Genomic DNA, 15,994 nt, shown 5'->3' on the forward strand with positions numbered 1-15,994 from the left:
TCTCGAACGCCTTGACTTTCGACCAAATCGGTATTCGACCAGGAAATTCGAGAAAATTTTGTCTTGGAATTCGAACAAATATTTGGAACTCGAACATCCGAGATGAGCCGAGTTGAGCCGAATGGCGTTCATTCCGCCCAGCGCGCCTTGCTTGCGTCATCAGTGTGAGTGAAGAGAGAGAGAGTCACGTTTTGTGTGTACTGTACTGTATTGCAAATTACTGTACTGTACACTGAATTTAACCCTTAGACATGGGTCCAAAGAAAGCCAGAAGTGGTAATGCAGACAAAGGTAAGCGGAAAGCTGTGAGAACAACTATTGAGCTGAAGAAAGAAATCATTGCCAAATATGAACAGGGCACACGTGTTTCGGATCTGTCTGCTGAGTATGGCAAGCCAAAATCAACCCCCTTCCCTCCTCCCTCAACATTCATTCCCTCCTGCCAGAAAGTTTGGTACAGGTACAGCAAATGAGACATAATGTACTGTACTGTACTGTACATTTTATTTATTTATTTATTTTTTAATAAATACACTTTTATTTCTTATTTCTTGTTGAGACTCATGTTTTTCTACATATTATATACAAATTAGTCCAGTAAATAGGCATTTTCTGGGGCTTGGAACGAATTAATCCAGTTTCCATTATTTCCTATGGGTTTCATTGCTTCGGTTCTCGAACAATTTGGTTCTCGACCGTCCTCCCGGAACGAATTATGTTCGAGAACCGAGGTATCTCTGTATTCCTGTTTCCAAACATGTTTCAGTTTCGGTATACTTATCTAGACTTTAATTTCTCTTTCAATGTACTTATCTCAGTTTCATCTTCAGTTGAATGCTGTCCCATGTAAGCAGACAAACGGACATTCATCTCAGCAAAGACTGTCAAAGTTTACATGGACATTACTAGAAGTTTCTAACTTTAACTGTTGCTTTGGACATTCACACAGTCAGCAGGTGTTGGTATTTGTGTGTCAGGGTCACAAATGTTGGTAGAATGTTAACTGTCCATCTGTGTAGCGAATCAGAAATAAGTCTTGTATCTGGGGATTCCCCTTCCGTGGGTAGACCAGTAGGTCAAAGCCGTTTGAGTTTAAAGTACAAGACAACAGTGTTATCTAAAGCTGGATAATAAGGTCAATAGGTTATCCATAATCTTGGTCCTTACAAACTTAAATATGTCTAGAACAGACGGAGGATTATGAGTTTTAAGCAAAAAAACAAAAACAAAAAACAAACAACAACAACAAAACAGAAAATAAACAAAAACAAAAGCCAACAAACCAAAAAGCAAACACACACACACATACAAAAAAGATTAGGGTTCATAAACTGTCTACACACTCGCTTAGAATACCTGTCCCAGGAAAATCCTCTTTAAAACGATTCTATTTGAGTGTGGATGACTTTCTATGCAGGTTGGTCTGTAAAATACAGATTTTATCAAGAGGTCAAAAGTCACAGGTCAAGGTGGAACATTTCATGACTAGTCATTAGAGAAATGCAGATGTCTGTCGGCGCCCACTTCTCCAAACCGTCAAGTTGCTCGAATTTATTGTATTTCTTACTGAATGGGTTAAGGATGCGTGCGTGCGTGTGTTTACTTTCTACTACCACCGCTGGAGCTGTGACGTGTACTACTACCACCGCTGGAGCTGTGACGTGTACTACTACCACCGCTGGAGCTGTGACGTGTAGCAGGTTTTAGTGTTTAGATGGGGAGAGCAGGTACAACTGGTGTTGCCATACTGTCCGATACCTTCACGAAGCTCTAATGTAATGTCAAGGTAATGCCAGTGTAATGCCGGTCACAACTGTTTCGTGTCACCTCTCTAATTGTTTCCATTTTATTACCTGCCTATCCGAATTATGTCTGTTCTTTATGAGTAGCCTCCCTTACTTTGGTCACTATATGCAGGAGCTGCATCACAAGCCAGCAGAAGGACCAGCCGCCATCTGATCACTCACTCACTCACTCACTCACTCACTCACTCACTCACTCACTCACTCACTCACTCACTCACTCACTCACTCACTCACTCTTTTTGATTTGTCACTGTCAGATTTGAACACACCACCTTTCAGTCTTCAGACCTCGTCTCTAACCACCAGGCTATTCAGCCGTTACCAACTAACGTGCCTAAAGTTCGTGAAGAAGTCAAGTTCGCCGTTTACAACAATGAACAAATCCGCTGAACCGAGACGCACACGCCCCAGAACCGGTGACGTCATCGACAACGAGGCTGCTGTTAACGAAGATGACTAGTGCACGACGGACCACAAACACCCTGCTACTGTCCCCCTAGGTACCTCCAACTGCCCAGAGTTGCCTGCCCAGTCAATGGAGGACATCGAAAACGGACAACAGTACCTACAAAGAACACCAACAAGAAATAAGTGACAAGATGGCCGGCCCTCCACAGTTCATGACAATTGCTATCCCATAATGTCGAGGACTTTGTGTGGACGGCAAGACACTAGCAAGACAAGGGAGAGAATAAGTTCCACTGACCCAGTGACTACGCGACACGAGGTGTCCGTGCTAAGGGACTCACCCGTGAAAATATTTCACATCTGAACTGAAACATAGCAGATTTGCTCGTGAAAACACGATCCTGGCTTTGTACAAAGCATTAACGTGTTTGTTATTGTGTCTTACAGACATTGCTTGACGTCAGCAGTACACTGCAATGTTTCTCTGACTTCCAACGATACTTCAGTCCTGCTTCTACACTTACATCGCAAGGAAGAGCTGCCGGCCGATATCCTTGTTTTAGTAAAAAATGTATTTACTAAGTTTTTGCATAGACTGCAGTGTACGGTTGACAATTTGATTTTATTGCAATTTGACACCGAGTTTAACGAGACGAGTTCTGGACTTAAACTCACAGATGAAACGCAGGGTTCGGAGACAGACCAGGAGGAGATCGATCCTCGGCCAGGCAGACCCAACTGAAGAAAGACTCCCAGAACCGGATCCGCTGGGGTGGTATGGTTGTGGCACTAGGAGGACAAAGAAGACTAAAAAGATAAGTGGGTTTGTGTGTGTGTGTGCTGCTTCCACCATTTTGTATGTCTATGATCATGTTGAAAGCACAGTTACATCTGGACTTACAGGACTACCACAGAGACGTTAATATTCGAATACCACTTCTACCTACCGCAGCGTTCTCATGGCAACCTACTATTTCTACCTACGCATCTGGTTTTGTAACATCATTTCTCATCTCCATCTCTTCCCCAGAAGCACATTTTCCCGAGTTCCTCGACCATCTCACCGGAACATGGAGATGAAGCTGAGTTTGTAAGGTGGCCAGTGACAAATCACTGTCATGTGACACCCAGCTTTCATGCTCGTTGACCAACGGTGACCTCGCCACCAGTTCTGTCCATTTTTCACGGTTCCTCAAAGCCCCATGGGGAGTTAATCACACCAGCGCTGTCCACACTTTTCATGTATCCTCCTCCCTGTATCTTTCCTCTTCTTCTGTCTTCTCTTCTCCACTTTCCTTATTGTTTGGGCATCGTAGTGTTGATTCCCTCTCCGATTTAAAACAAATGATATCACAGATGGTTGGCCTCATCGAAAGTGAGACGTTTGCGATTTGTTTGTGGCTGTCGAACCTTTGCAGTCAGATGTTCCGAAATGTTTGTAAAGGAGACATGCAGGACATATAAGTCACAGGGCAGAGACATTCATTTTGTCCTTTTCAGTTCGGAAAAGAATTACCTGCAGCTGATATAAATTGCATCAAGCCTTATGAAACTGATATAAAGCCTTGTGGTTACTACTTCATAGCAGCTCTCAGTTCCACGTTCGCTTGGCCCAGTGACAAGAAAAAGCTCTTCTAGGAGCCTAGAGCCAGTAAACCACTCACAGTTAGCCCACTCAATGTATCATCATCGTTATTTCCTAAGATAGCACTGTCATAATCCACTTACCGGAAATTGGTCATGAAGCCTTTGTTGAAGCGAGACATTCGATGAGATAAAATCTGAGAAGAAGGGGAACTGCCAGGGTCGAGACTGGAACTGTTTTCCCGTCAGACAATGTTTCAAAGTACAGCACCCTTTCCTTTCTTTAGCAGCCAGTAGGCGAGACAAACACAAATGTTTAGCTTAGTCTCGGGATTTTTTCTAAACCAAGTACCTCTTTGACAGCGCCATCGTTAGCACAACAAGGAAACGACTTTCTTTGAAGTTATAAGTTGTCGGTAGCCGTGAGATCAGATCCCGTCCCCAACACACCTTTTTTTGTCTTTTTTTTTTTTATTTATTACCTTCTTTTCCGTACTTCCACCCGGCTAGCCTCTTGGTGACAAATTATGGGTAATGATCAGTAATGGCTATTCGATGGCCCTGCCACCCGCTCAACAAAGCTGGGTGAGGTCGGGCATGCGCACAAGGGTTGTTAACGCAACGGTGCGAGGCGGAGCGTGGCGGGTGTGTCACGTGATCGGAGTGACAAATGAGCAGCGAGGGCCCCGTGGGTCCCTGTGGGATCACCAGCAACCGCAGTTTTTAATTTAAAGGTATAAACACTTGAACTTTTCACCTTTCCAAATTTCCGAACCCACAGTCCGAACACTTCCACTGTCACAACACATCTTATGTTCCTTCCGACCATTCAATTCCCCCTCCCCCTAAAAAAAAATCTCCAGTTGAAAATGACACCAAGTCTCCACTTGAATATAACACAAAGTTTCCACTTCTAGGTAACACAAATATGTCCACTTGAAAGTAACACAAAGTTTTCACTGACACCGATGCTCTTCCTGAAGTTATTTCTAATTCAGCTCTGGTTGGTGAGCCCGAGGCGGATACGATGAATAAGCGAAGATCAAACAACAAAAGTGAGAAAAAAAAAACCTGGAGAAAAAAAGTCTTTAGCTAAATGGCAAGTTCAAAACTTAACTAACATTCTTCAAACATTAAACACACGCTCACCGAACAATCAACAAAGATACACACTCACCTCCAAGATACAAATCTGGTCAGGATGTGCACAGTCCGGTCAAGGCTAACTTCCAATTCTGTTCAGGACTTGTTAAATAACACAAATCTGGTCAGGATGTGCACAGTCCGGTCAAGGCTAACTTCCAATTCTGTTCAAGACTTGTTAAATAACACAATTCTGTTCAGGACTTGTTAAATAACACAATTCTGTTCAGGACTTGTTAAATAACACAAATCTGGTCAGGATGTGCACAGTCCGGTCAGGACTACAACACCAAGTCGGTTCAAGACTTGTTGCAAACAAAACGTCCGGACACACTGATGACACCGAGGAGACTGTTACTTCTCCCCGCCCCCGTCAAGGAAAAACTCACACAGCAACATCCCAAACACTCAAACACTCTTTCCTTTGTTCTTCGAACAAAACAACCTATCAACACCAGTTGATTAAAAAAAAAACAACAAAAAAACAAAGCCTGGCCGGCCATCCCTGTGTGGCGCGCACTCAGACAGTAATTGCTGTCTTTCAACCTCCCCCTTCCAGTTACTTTTTCCCTGTCTCCTTCCTAGCTCAAAAAAAAAGAATAAAAAATTAAAAAACATAGCGCAGCAGGTTTGTGACATACCTCAATCTCATTTATTATTACATTCTTTGTTTAAACGTCTGGTCAAACAGATTTCTCAAATCATGAAGTGGAGTCATGTCTGGCGTCCTGTCGGTAGAGGTTGTTGCTACTAATCCACTGAAAGACTTTGCAACTTACATATCTTGTATTATTTTAATTTTAACATAATGATTATTTAAAATTGGAACTTTTGTAGTTAAAAATAATTTTTTGTGCATCAACACTCTTGGCAAACAGACAACAACAACAAAAAAAAAAAAAAGGAAAAAAAGAAAACAATGTCTAAACTTTTGACATAAAGGCACGAGAGTGAGTAGTGTTCATGGAGTGGTGAAATACTAAATTAAGGATGAATGAAAACGGTCCAGCTGATATTCAGTCTGCATCAAACCTTTAAATGTCATGTCAACATCATCTTGTGTGATAATGTCTGTGGACTGCCACTTGTTTGGCAGTAACAAGTTGGTTATTTAACTAATAAGCTTTGTCCGTCAATGGAGAAGCAGCCAGAGACATTGGTGTGGAAGGAATGTGCCATGTCGCATTATGTAAAAAATACTGTCATGTTTGAAATGAGTGTAATGGCCAAGCCTGCAAGGAAAAATAACTTTGGTACACGGGAAATGGCCAAAAGCAGCTTGACATGTACGATCATCGAAACACAAATCATTTCCGGTCAGTAGGTCGCGCACGATTCTCGATTGGGTATGGGAGCCCCTCACAGGGTGCAAACGTACCCACTCTTTGGTTTGAGATCATCAAGCATTCTTGTAGTGACGATCATATAATAAATCGTGCTCGAAAGGCAAGTTAATGGATGAGTTTCTCATGACAATGGCCAACATGCAAATTTCTCTGTTAGGATCAAGTTAATTATACATCGTCAGAGGTTTTCTCTCAGTGATTCTTTAATTGTGTGGAGGACACGACCACTCTACCACGCCTAGCTGGATGTTCAGTCTACATTTAACTGACTGATGACATTTGTCACACAAGGAATCAAAAGAAGAGCAAGAAGACCAAGGTTTGTAACCGCCAGGCTAGCAGCTTTCTTGTCCTCGGCAATATTACCAAACGGTTGTTGCTCGGCAAGAAACACATTTTTCACTCTTGACTGTAGAACAGCGCCTCCACCGTCCACAAGCGTTGAAGTGGAAACATAACAAGATTACTGTAAGCGTGGTAAATTTAATTGCTTCCGTCGTGCAGATTTTTTAGTAATCGTTTGGAACAAAACTGACTACATCCGGGCTGCGATTCCGTCGTCCACTCCGTCTGCCTGAGGAGGCCATGTTGTGCTGCTGAGTAATGTCAGGGATGCGGTGCCAGACTTTTTGTTTGGCGTGAAGTAGTGTCAGATGTGGGGAATGATTTGTTGTCATTACGACAAGCACGATGACTCAAAGATTAACACGATTACATCCATCTGAAAGTCATCACTCAATATGTCGCGGGCTAAATATAGCAAGACATTGGGCAACGGCCCGCGCGTGCTTCATTCAGCGTTAGCGTGTGTGTGTGCGTGCGTGTGCTTTATGTGTGATGCATGTGAATAATAAAAACAACACTAATAGCAATAAGGAAAAGAACATCGAATGGTATTCATGTATTGATATAGCGTGTGTATGTAGAAAACAAAAATGTCTTCGTGCATGCTTGAGAGGATCAGAGAAAGAGAGGGGGAGAGAAAAGTTCCAGCCTGATATGAAAAACAATTAAAAAAATGTACGCAGACCATTTTCCATATTCCATCTTATTGCAAACTCGACATTTTAACGCCTGTTGTTATTATAATGACGTCATGTGTGTACACTGAGACCTACTTTATGAAGCAGGACTACAAGTTAGGGACTGCGAGAAAATGTTGTGTCACTGACTTTCCCTCTATACTCCAACCTCAGGAGCAGGTACAAGACTTTGCCTCCTACGTTTTGTTGGACAGTTTAGCAGTCAGTGACAATGAGGTTTTCCATCTTGTCACAGACTGCAGCCAGCATCCTGCTTCCACCCTGGGTACAGTATAGTCTGCTCACTCTCTCACTGCTATCACAATGTCCTGCAACATCAAGAACGTCCCACGTTGAACATGGAACGAATCCGTAACAACATTTATAACTTAGAGCAGACGATTAATCAAACAATGGAGTGAAGATCATTGAAGAGAACATCAGCTTGCTGTGTCCTTAGCGACAGTAGTAGTAGTAGTTGTTGTTGTTGTTGTTGTTGTTGTTGTTGTTGTTGTGACAAGACAGGCGGCGCTGAGCTCTTTTTCCAAAGAAACATTTCATGTAGAACCTCTTTGACTGCTCAGGTCTGTCGAGGTCACGGATTATCATCTGTTAGCTGTGAATATTCAAGCAAAAATTAGTGGTGTGACACAAATATGAAATTTATAGGAACAGATCGCTTTTAACTATTTAAAAAAATATTTTCAGAGGCAGTTGTAAAAGCATGAAAAAGATATGAAAAGAAGTATTCAACTGCTGTGCCCCTCAGTGACATACCATGCCTGTAAGCAGTATCAGTGTCACTAGCAGACTCCATCTATAATTCATTGCGAGACGACGGCCCTGTAGCCAACTGCTCAATCAAGGGATCAGATAGGGTTCCTGTATCTTTTTCTTTCGGCAAAAGGAACAATCGCAGACAGGTGCAATGTGTCCAGCTAATCGCAAACTAGTCATCTAGAAATACTTTAAAATGTCTGCGGTTTAGATGGTTGCTAGGCGTTGGTTGTAAGCGGTGTACCTCTCAAGGTATTAGACAACATCTGATCCATTCATGGTTTTCAAGATTTGCACATGATGGCAGCTGCCAGTCCAGGTAAGTAGCTGAAGATTTTTTGTTCTCCGAACAATACTCCGGAAAGAACACTCCTTCCCGCAAGGTTTTGTCAAGAAACACCTCACTCGTGTTGTCAGGTGCCAGAGCAAGGTGGATAGACAGCCAGACAGTCAGACGGACAGACCCACGGATAAGATCGCGAGATGCCATCCAGATTGTTGGTCGCCCAGACGACAAAACGCACTTGATCACGCTTGAAAAAACATTCAGCAAAATTAACTGGAGGCAAGGTAAAACTAGTCCGAATGGAGACGAAACAGGAGACTGGCGATGCTGCTCGTAAATTGTCTCCCTTGTTTTAGGATTTCGTCCCCTGGCTCTTGCGTCTGTCTACCCATAAATCAGAGCGAGAAGCAATATGGCCGCCGCTGGGCGAAACAAACCCAACCGTGTCCCAAGAGAAATGCTATACCCTAGTCCCTCTTGACACCGGAGCAAGGGGAGTGAAGAAACTACTTTTATTATTTCTTTATTTGGCCTCTAGCATGCTGACAACAACAGTTCAAAGGCAGTTGTTTGGGGTTTTGGGTGCTCTTTCGGGGCAGTTGGTTATGATGAAATTAGCATCGGGAATAAAAATTAGGCTCTGGGGAGAGAACAATAAGACTCTAGACAGCAAATATCAGGCAATTGTGCAATGAAAATCGGAAAACAAAAGTATACTTTGTATTTAATCTCTAGTCTGCATTATTCATACGACTGAAAATAAAAACAAAAATTACGGCTGAGTAAAACAATTGGATCACACGATCGTACAAGTAATATAAACAAATCGCAGCTAAATTATCTTCAGATAATTGCCCACAATGTACATTATTGAGGTGTGGTGGACACCCCCAGCACGAAGCTAGTAAAAGCATTTTACCTCTTGCAAATCGAAAAACTCCTCTCCTGCCGAAACACACACAGGTGCATAAGCACAGACATTAAAAAAAAAAACAAAACAAACAAAACCAAAATAAATAGAATGGTCAAGAACGAACTTGTCCATTACCAGCGATAAATATTTACTAACTTTAACAAAAAGTTCATTATTTGTTAGATGAACTGTATTCAGACTAAACGACCACTTTGGTAAAAGATTGAAGTCTCACTAGAAGCACAGAGTAAAGAAGTTGTGGGGACGAACATGTCGTGTGGTGGTAGAGAGAAAACAACACCCAAATGCCAAGTAGATGTACAAAGGCCGAGGTGACAAGCCGCGGCTCACAGGCTTATCCTAGTCACAATATCTGCTTCCTTGGAGTAATTCTTTTTTTAAAAGGAGTTGCACATTTTGATAATTTCAAACCTAAAACTGTATTCCTGGCAATAAAAAACCGTCGTTTGGCCTCGTCGAGCATTTATGAAAATTCAAAACTGTTCAACAAATGTCGTTCCACTGTCATTTATTTATAATTTTACAAAATCTTCAAACTCTGCGTGTGACTGTAATTGTAAGAATGAGTAAGCTGTGTCTCACCTACAGTTTTCAGGAAGAAACATTAACATTGTTGCAGTGACCATTTAAATAGTCATCCTGTTTTTACATTATGTAACAAATTATTTGATCACACACATAATTACCTCAGAAAACCGAATAATAATAATAATTGTTGGCAATAATTATCTCTTCTAGCGCAGAAGAGCAAACAAGTGAGCGAGTGAATGAGCGATGATATGTAAAACCTTTCCGTGAAATGTAGGACTCGAGGTAATGTTGTATTGCTAACCTCTGAATGACAAGCATGACAGTCCTAACCCCATCGTCGTTTTTATCCTCATCACATTTTCTGGTCATCCTACATTATTTTTAATATATTATGTCCAGACTGTCAGAATTCTCTCTTAATCGTGACGTGACAACAACATCATCAACTTTCCCCGTAACATGTAACAAGGATTTACTGTTGTTATTCAACAAGATTTTTTTAAAGTTAGCTTAAAAAGTCAGTTTGTTACGTCTGAGACGATAAATACCTTTATTGCAAACAAAATCAACTTACAGGGTGTAATACTTTCAGTATATTATTCCTTGCTAAGCTCGGGGCCCGAGCACGGGTGAGTGCAAGACCAAGGTGGGTAGGCACCCTGCACATTCAGCAACATGGCTGTCCTGACAGTTCCTATATTTCCGGATGGTGACGTCACCGACGCCAGGAGTCACGCGACGGGGAGTCTGCTAAGGGGGGTAGGGTGGACAGGCAAGGGGGAAATGATTCACGACCAGCGGGACAACTTTGTCGTGCCTAGAATGTGAGTCGCCACCCAGACTCCTGCCTGTTCTGGGCATTAATGCAAAGTTACCTGTTGTCTAGCAAGCGAACACGCACGCACGCAGATCCTTACAAATGAATTTCCATCGCTACTTTTCTTGTTCAGATGTAAGTACCAGTCATGTAAATTTTTCATGGTTATGACAATATTTATTTACTGTGTGCTGCACTCGTCAACAAGAGTTATGCGTTAAAGCAAGAGTTGTTGTTGGGGTGGGGTGTGTTTGGGGGAAAGCGGGAGGAACACACAGAGGGAAGAAAACTTCACTGTCTCAGACAGGCGGGAATCGAACACTGTTCTGCGCGGTAATTAGGCTACTGTACACCTACTGGTAAGATATTCAGTGTCTGAGCGTTAGTCCTGATAAACGCGCGCTCAGGATGACTAACAATGAGACGCCTGCACCCTAACATTACCTCTAATACTCCACGGCAACCCCATCCTCCACAGTGGATCTCCATACGACTGGTGCGAGGCAGGGCAAAGCTTACCAACAGACTTGCTTTGGCTTCATTGCACTTGGAATTTTGAGCTCAGAGGTTTGTAACTTGTGTCAGAAAGTTGTTGCTTCTCTCCTCGACTGTCATCAGGACTGCGAGTGCTTGAACTTCGTGCTGTCCACGAGTCGTCAGGACACATTTTGTCTCCTTGTGGCAGTCGTTGTTGCCCAGTACAAGTTCCATGTTGTAGCCAAAGCTGGCTAGTTTGACGAAGATCGGAGCTTCTTAGTTTTTCTACTAAGTTTTTAAGTTAAAAAAATTCTGCCAAGTTTACGGACTGCTGGCGTAGGAAGATGTTCGGCGTTGGGGGGCACACCCTGCTGACAGTGAACGGCGTTCGCACTCGCACATTACGTAAAAAGGATTGGGGGGGGGGGGTAGAGCACGCACGTACACAGTGGTAGCATCACAACACGCTGCTTTATTGTTAAAGGCAAAGCAGCATTAAATAAGAAAAAAACAAATTAAAGAATGACTCCCTGCTAACGCATTCACAAGAAATGTGATAAACGTTATAATCATATAAATCATATTAATCAAGGTTGGCAAGTCAGTGTGCCAAAAAAACTGTGTCCTCGGTGATTTCTATTAATGAACTCAATTGCAATCTCGTCCAGATTAAGCAGATCAACCCTCTCTTTAAATACATGCATAATGAGACAGTTATTCAAGCGCGTTTGTGTCATGGAACTTCTCAGGTATGTTTTTGTTCGTTTTAAGGCAGAAAAACTGCGTTCTGCAGTTACCGTGGTAACTGGGATAGTAAGATACAGTTTCAAAAGCTTATCGATCTCGCTTAACATCTTTCTCACTAACCCTTCCGGTCAAGAGCAATCCCCCCGTCTCCCATGTTACCTACTGGTCAGCTCTTCCAGTACCTCTATTACAAAATACACTACCAAACAGTATACCTAAACAAGAAAACACCAAACCCCCGTGACAGCAACGATCAACATTCCAGCTCTGCACATGTACACCAGCGCGCACACACCTATGCACACATGCACAGGCCACGCAGTCACACTCGGTCACACACCGTGGGTGACAGCGAGTGGGTGGGGGATGTTTTATGTTGGTCAAACGAAAACCGCCAAAGAAAAGGCGTCGCATTATGGGGGAGGGGGGAGGGAGACGACACTCGATGTACCGATGTACTGTCCGGCTGCTTCCTTCGCTCAGGCTTCAACACAGCCTGCAATTAGCATGGCAAACAATACCAACGGACTGTCCCCGATCTGATCGTCAGAGGTGTTAGGGCCTCCACTTGCCTCAGGGCCCGCTTTTGTGACGGTGATGACCGTCTCCTCTCTACGTTCCCCTACCTTTCTTCTGTTCTTTGCTCTTTGTGAGAATTACGTCTCAAATATTGGGGGGGCAAAAGGATATTCCTGCCCCCCCCCCTGTATTTTCCCCTGGTTCCTACGCCACTGCAGCGGTGCTGCGATTACCAAACGTTCGTCTCCGTCTTGGTGCATTCTAGGGGAAAGCAACGAGACAATCACATTGCTTTCTGAACAACTAAAATTTTGGAAAATTAATGCAAAGCAAAAGAAAGAATTTTATTTTTGTACTTATACACTTTGAAATTAAAACAAAATGTATGAAATCCAATGCTATGCAATGAACTTTGTCAAAGTCTGACATTTTTCTTAACAATCACTTATCTGATCACAATATATTTTCTTTGTCCTTAAAATGCTGCATGCCATTTTTTCAGTTTTTTTACATGATTTACAAAAAGAACTAATTATAACAATCTTTAATTGCAGATCACACTGACTAGGTCTGGCTCAGTGAATTTTACCAGTAAGTTTATTTTGTCTCCCTCTATGATTTCATCAAGGATCACTATACAAGCACCAGGTTTTGTGTTTTAGTGGTCACATGCACATCCTTATTATATCCATCTAAACATTTTTTCTGTTAATTAAAAAAATTTTCAATAGACTACATCCATAGTTTTGTTTGTCATTACCTTTAAAGACTAAAAAAGTAATATTTTGATCAAATACATTTTTGAACAGAGTTCTCAGCAAAGTTCTGAGCAAAGCACTAATGTAATTCACAAACTGAGTACCCTGCTTCTTCAAATTGGGAAAGAGGAGCTGATAAAAAGGTTAGTATCATTTAAGTATAATGTGTTAGTAAGACCTTTTTTTAAATGTTACCTTTAGCTTAGCTAATTATCAAATATACAGTTAATATGTATGTTATGCTTTACAGTCTTGATAAACCATTTAACAAACAGGCAGGCATAGCATCGGCTTACAGGTTAACTCTCCTGACAAGAATGTGTGGTCAGTGTAATATTTGCATTAAAATAATTACACATTTTATGAGAAGTACAAAATAATGTAGTATTTTATATGCATAGATTTTATTATAAAATAATTCTGTCACTTGCTTTCATGGTGTCAAAATGACCAGTCTGTGTGTCTATTAACTATGACCACTTAAAATTGTTCTAACTTTCATAAAGAACAGCTTTGACTAAACTCTTAATTAACTTGTGTGATTTTGAGTCACTTAATGCCATTATTTTCTCTGAAGTCCACTAGGGTTTATTTAAGAGACTGGGTCTGGTTTGTAGCTATATTCATCATGCAACCATTGATCCCTCATCAGTGGAGTAGGGTTCAGCATTATATCTTAAACTTACCCAATCCAGTTTGAATTAATTTATTTCGCATTTGTATTGTAGTATTTTACATGGTGGAAACAACTAAAAGATTTTTTTAACAGGTTCAGCACCTCTCGTGCACGGAGAATTTTAAAACGGCTGCAATCTTCAGAGTTGGCTCAGTGGAACCAAAGGGGAAAAAGTTTCCAGTCACTTCAGCTGAGAAGTATATTAAATGGTGTGTAGTTTTTGTTTTGGTTTTGATTTCTTTGAGGTGTAAACGTCAATATGAACAAAAGGACAAGTTTCCGAACAATTTAAAAAAAAATAGTGAATCTAAGTATTATTTTTCTCTACATTTACAGAATTATTATTGTGTACAATAGCATGTTAGTCTACCTTACAATTCTATTTGTGCACAGCTGCAGTCCAAGAGACAGACTATGATTGAGGAATGATTCGAAGGGTGATGCCATCTAATGAGCAGAGCGGTTTAAGAGTGGAATACAAAAATGAGTTTGTCAAGTTAAATTATTAATGTGAGCATTGTTTATTATTCTTCGTGGATTTATTCAGTAGGCCTATTTACTTTACTTTTGTACTAAAGATTAATTGGTTACTTTCAGATATTATCCAAAACTCTTATACACACAAATGGCCATCAAGACATTACCGTTTAAAAATCTTTTATTCGACTCTGTTTCAAGTTCTAGTAATCTCACTAGTAAATTAGAAGATTTACGAAAGCTTTAAAACTCTTCTTTACACAAGCTAAAGGCGGTCAAAAAAAAACCCCCCTGTACGCATGACATTACCCTTTTCAAAAAATTATTAAAAAAAACTAAACAGATAGAACAAAGCAATTTAAATTGATTATGACAGATCAAAATGTGTAGAAGTGGAAGATGAACAATTTTACCGTAACTTGCTCGTGAACTCACTTTTATTATAATCCAACAAAATTTAGGTATATTATGTGAAGTTGGAAAATGTTTTTTTTTTTTTTTTACACATTCAAACAAAAAAAATCGGGAGCAGATGAAACCATTTTTACACCATTTCGTGGTCAAATTCTCCTTCATCTGAAGCAGAATATCCTCTGGGATGTTCTTTCTTTTGTTATTCGAACGTTTCAGATGCATGATGTTCGCAATGTGTACCATCGAAAAGGACAGGTAGTGTAGAATACGCGAGACTTCGTCAAACGTACGTCCTTCGTCATGTAAGGAGATAATGTGTTCATAAAGGCCTAAACTAATCTTATCTTATTAATTTTCTTTTAAACCACGAGCTGTAAAGGCCTAAAAAAATTACAAACAATGCATAAGCCCAATGTAATACTGCGTAACAAGTGAGCAGGGCAAAATCGGCCACCTGTATTGAGTGCATAAAGAAAGAGTTAAGCTTTCATCTATGTGAGAGGTTAGTTCTACTTACATAGCAAAATCAAAAATATAATACATTGTAACTTTTTCTTTTCTTCTACAGGGATTCCACACTCTGATCGATTTTTGGTGTCATATTTTTTCTATCTTTTATGTAAATTGTTTGACTTTATGTTATAAATAATTATTCAAAAATAACTTTCATGGGGTAAAAATTATTGACTGTAATTTTTATGTAAATAATTGGATGAATGCTTATGTTTCAAAAACAATTCTTAATGCTTTAAATAATGTAAACTGTTAAAATAGTTTTTGGTGTAAATAATAAATTATTTAATGATATCTCTTGCCTACATTTATGCGTTGTAAGTAAAACGAGATTTGAAAAGCTGTTGAATGTTTTCTTCATGGTGTGCAAGCCTGTGTACCAATGTAAGTAAAGTGAGATAGGGTGGATACACAAAGGGGAGTGGGAGGGGATTTGATGGGAAAACACGACTTCTCATGGGCGATCGGTGGGTATGCAATGGTTCTTTCGTGGGAAACCCGCGAGGGACCCAACTTTCTTCCCGAAGAGGTCCCATGAGGGACCCAAGAGTTCTTGCAGGCAGGGAAACTGTTTGTCATTCCTGTGCAAACTGTGCACTAAACTGTTGTTTGTGACATTCCTGTGCAAACTGTGCACTAAACTGTTGTGTGTGTTTTTTGTTTGGGTGGTGGTGTTGGTTTTCACCGGAGGGTGCAGTTGTGTGTGTTGTTGGGTGTGGTTTGTGGTTGGCTGAGTGAGAGTTGAAGTACAACTCTCTTC

The sequence above is a fragment of the Pomacea canaliculata genome, linkage group LG5 (genome assembly GCF_003073045.1).
Source record: "Pomacea canaliculata isolate SZHN2017 linkage group LG5, ASM307304v1, whole genome shotgun sequence".
In the NCBI taxonomy this organism is placed as follows: Eukaryota; Metazoa; Mollusca; class Gastropoda; order Architaenioglossa; family Ampullariidae; genus Pomacea; species Pomacea canaliculata.